Source organism: Erithacus rubecula, assembly GCF_903797595.1.
Source record: "Erithacus rubecula genome assembly, chromosome: 23".
NCBI classification, from domain to species: Eukaryota; Metazoa; Chordata; class Aves; order Passeriformes; family Muscicapidae; genus Erithacus; species Erithacus rubecula.
In genome coordinates this window covers 749,618-753,934 of record NC_136675.1, presented here as the reverse complement: position 1 = coordinate 753,934, position 4,317 = coordinate 749,618, and the positions used below count along the sequence as shown (strand labels likewise).

The window sequence follows — 4,317 nt, the reverse complement described above, 5'->3', positions numbered from 1 at the left end:
CGCCCCACCGGTAGTTCTTGGTCCTGCATGCACTCTGGCTGGTGTGAATGCTTGATGTTGCAGCTCAATGGAGTTCATTTCAGTGTTTGTGGGGTTTGATTTCTGGGGTCAGTTCCTCCACACAACTCCCCTCCTTTACCGGACACATTCCAAAGCCAACCGCTCTTGACCTCTGAATTCCAGAATACTCTGTGAGCACAAAAAGCTAGGGACTGTTGGGAAAAATAAAACAGCACTGCCATTCTGGACCTCTGCATGATATTCACACAGAACTTCCCTTTCAAGGAGTGAAATGGAACAAAAGGTATAAAAGAAATGTAATTCCAAGAGGAAAAATAGTCTGCAAAAAAGAAGTCCCCATGGGCCTGGATGCTGATCCCTATTGCTGGTCCATGACAGCATCTGACAGGTCAGATTTCAAGCTGTTTTATGTAACAGGAAACTGGTTTTTTCCTTCTTGTGGGCAGGATCATTGGCTTTGCATGGGCAAAGGCACTGCACATTTTCCATCTAGGAAAAGAGTTAGGGAACTATTTTAAAACATAGTCCTGGAGGCAAACAGCTTAGTTTGGTATTTCTGTGTGGAAATAGAAGAATAGCTCTTCTGGTTTTTCTCTGATCTTTCTCCCACAGCTGTTTTTGTGTTCCTGACTTCCGTTTACGTCACGGACGTGTGGCTTGGAGCTCCGCAGCCGGATATTTTACTGACCCACATCAGGTTGTTCTGCACTAGTGCAGGTGATGAATTACAGGATGGCTTGGGAACTCAGAAACAAGGAGAAGAAATTATTACATCTCTTTGTAAAAAGATTAGGCTATGTCAGAGCATTAATTCAGGGAGCTAACACTTCATCTTTAACATTCTGTGCTCTGCCATCCTCACTGTAAGCCCTGAAAGCCTCCTGAGCTGTTCTCAAAAAGACCTAACTTGTTTGGTCAAAAAAATCTTATTTTTGTTTGGACAAAAAGATTTTATTACTGTGTGCAAACTCATGGGGAAGATTTATTCAATGTCTCTCAGTGGGACATTAAAGCTCTGCTTTCCCTTTTCTTGAATTACAGGCTTTTTTAACTTTTTGAAGAACCAGATTGTTTGTGCATATGTGTGTTGTTAATGTCCATCCTCTCTGCAGTGTAGTATGGGAAAAAAGGCTGCAGAGCTTCCTACAAGGGACTGTAAGTGCAAATAACAAGGAGCCAGAGGTTTAGTCATGATGATTTACTATTTCTTAAAAGAACCTGATTGATTTCCTGATAGCAAAACCAGTACAAATAGAAGACTGAACTAGGGAATAATGATGGTCATCTTGGGTTTTAAAAGCTGTAATGGGTTTTGGAGACATATCAGATCTGGTTTACTTTTGTTCCCCTTTTATTAAATTAAAAAAAAAAAAAAAAAGAAAGCCCTGATCTGTCACTGCTGCTGTGATGTGTGACAAAAAGCCATCTTCCCTCCACTTGGAAGAGGTGAGAGATGGAGCTAAACCCCAAAGGATTTTTTGCTCATTGATTATACCTGAGTTTTAGTGGGAGTTCTCTGCAAAATCTGATCAATTGTTCTTGGCTGTGGCCATGAGGGGAGTCGAACATGCCAGCCCAGATCTGCAAACATGCAGTGCCAGAAGGAGAACCTTTGAAATCTAAACCAGGATTTATTAAATGACTCACAAGTGCCTGCTGGGCCCAGGTCCTCTGTACAAACACTGTACAGGGAAAAGGCAGGACTGCACATTCCTTGTGATGGGAATTGAGTTTTGGGGGGATTAAATAAAAATGAGATGCAAAGGAGGGAATTGCTTCTACCTGTAAATATTCTTGTCCTAAAGGAGCCCTGCCCAGTCTGACTGCTGGCCAATGCTCCTCCCTGACTGTCCCCTATCTTGGTGAGATATATTAAAGATATAAATATGAAAAATATAAATAGAAACATATATTTAAGTATCATTTAGAATAAAGGGTTTCTTTGTTTGAATTTAGTTAGAGATGGAGCTTTTAAATAAATAATACTAAAATTAGAAACATACAAATATATAATATATTAAGATATAGATATACATAAAATAGAAAAAAAATATTAGCAATACAAAGATTATGTATATGATAAATAATAAAAATAATATTACACCTATGTTATAATACAACCTTTATTGAATATATAGAATATATATGGATTATAAATATGAATATAAATTAAATATGAATAAATAGATTTTTATTTAAAGGGATTTTTTTTTTTTTTTTTAATTTGGTTAGAGACAGGGGTTGTTTTAGTTTTGGTCAGGGGTTTTTTGGGGCATTCATTTAGGAGGATTTTTTTAAGGGAGGGGACTCGTTGCTTTTTGTCTTCTCTCTCTGTCCCCAAAGCCCCGCAGCTCCGGGCTGAGTTCGGTGCAGTGCTGCCGCCTTGTGGGCACAATGCATTACTGCAGCCGCCCCCGAGCCGGCACCTGGCACTGCTGCCGTCTTGTGGGCGGGGCTTGTCCCCTGGGGGCAGGACCTCCTCCCCTGGGGGGCAGGGCTGCTCAAAGTGTCCCCATATAGAATATATAAAAAGAAGAAAAAACACTATATGTTTGGTGCAGCAGTAGAAAATTTCAGGCTCCCAGGGAGTAAAATTTTTTATTTAAATGTTTAAAAGCTTTTTTTTTTTTTTTTTTTTTTAATTAAGACAAAGGGAAATAGAGGAAGAGAGAGACAGAGAAATAAAGAGTTAGATCAAGAAATAGGGGGAAATACAGTGAGAGGGAAATAGAGTTAGAGGGAAACAGAGGGAGAGAGAAAGAAATAAGAGTTAGAGAAACAGAGGGGGACAGAAAGAAATAGAGGGAAAGACAGAAACAGAGGGAGCGTAAAAGAGAAGGAAATCGAGTTAGAGGAACAGAGGGAGAGGAAGAAATAGAGTTAGAGGAACAGAGGGAATAAGAAAGAAAGAGCAGCAGGAAGCTGGTCCATTAGACACTGTGCAGCCCTTTGCTTTCCAAAGGTGGCAACAACTTAGAAAGAATTTGCAGTTTCATGGAGGCCTTGTACGATGCTGCGGTGTCCTGAATCACAGCGCAGAGCTCCTTCCACAGGGCTTTCCTCAGGATAGGCGTGACAGCCGAGACAACTGATGGGAGAGCAGAGGGCACAGGTTCCACCAGATGCAGCTGTTAATCAACAAGACATTAATCCCAAATCACTTTCTTATCCAGGTCCAGGCTACTGTTTGTAGGAAACAATGCTACAGCAGCTGCTTGTCTGTTACAGAGAAGTGCTTCAGAGAGGCTCACTTCTTTACCCATCTGCATCTTCCCAGGGAGATGACAAGGTCTTATCACTGCTTGACCTTGTAGGTAGAGCTACAGCCCCAGTCATCCCATTTCCTTTGCTATTTACATTTCTGGGCAACAAGAGAAATGAAATTCAAGTGATCCTGTTCTATCCAGTTGAATCCTAACTCATGGTTTGCTGAGAATTTAACACACTTGTCCATAGATGTAATGCTGCTGTGGGTTTAGAAAGTTCTGGATAGCCAGCTTAGGAGAGCATTACTGTAGTCAGCCCACAGCTGGAGGTTTGTTTTAGAAAGAAAATTTTTGGACTCTGCAAAATTGAAAGCTCAGGTTCTGCAAAAAACATCTGGCTGTGGCATTGCATTCTCCAGACACTCTTCTATCTGTGCCTGAAAAAAAGGTTTTACATCCTGTACTAAATCAGGAGAAGCACAACGAACAGATTTCCACATGCACTAAGCGTTAAATAAGGGCTTCAAAAGATAAATCTGGGCAGCAGTAACTGTAAGAGCACTTGGCTTCAGTCTAACAGGCAAGCCTCAGAACAGCTCTTCACCTTTAGTGCTGCAGAGGCACTTCCAAGACAGTCACTAGAGGTCAGACATCCAAGTCTTATCACCTTTAGTGCTGCAGAGGTACTTCCAAGACAGTCACTAGAGGTCAGACATCCAAGTCTTATCACCTTTATCTGTGGTGTGAAGATTGCCAGCCCTTAAGGTTAGCAGATCCTGCACAGGGAATGTGGCCTCCTGCACCACTGCAGGGCTCAGCGGTGCCTTTACCTGTGGAAGGTTGGCTGAAACCATACAGGTCTCTGCACTGCAAATACACGTGAATGAGTGGAAGAAAACTCTCCATGTGTTTCCTCGGGTACTTCCCAGTGGCACTGCTCAGACACCAGAGCTCCAACTGCAGCAGGTGAGTCCTGGAGTCCTGGAGTGCTGTATCAGCATGGCCACAATGCCCAGGGAGGTGTGTGAGCACTGGCCAAGACAATGAGCCTGCATCTCAACACCACCTGCGAGAGCCAGGACTAGCTCAC

General features: G+C 42.2%; 1 long non-coding RNA gene across 1 annotated transcript; it reads right to left on the bottom strand.

Annotated features, from left to right (window-relative positions):
- Positions 1 to 1,058: 1,058 nt before the first annotated feature.
- On the bottom strand, positions 1,059 to 3,893 carry LOC306811817. Its single transcript, XR_013776742.1, has 2 exons — positions 2,960 to 3,893; positions 1,059 to 1,831 (listed from the first exon to the last, which is right to left on the bottom strand). It is a non-coding gene; the product is annotated as an uncharacterized lncRNA (long non-coding RNA).
- Positions 3,894 to 4,317: the final 424 nt, after the last annotated feature.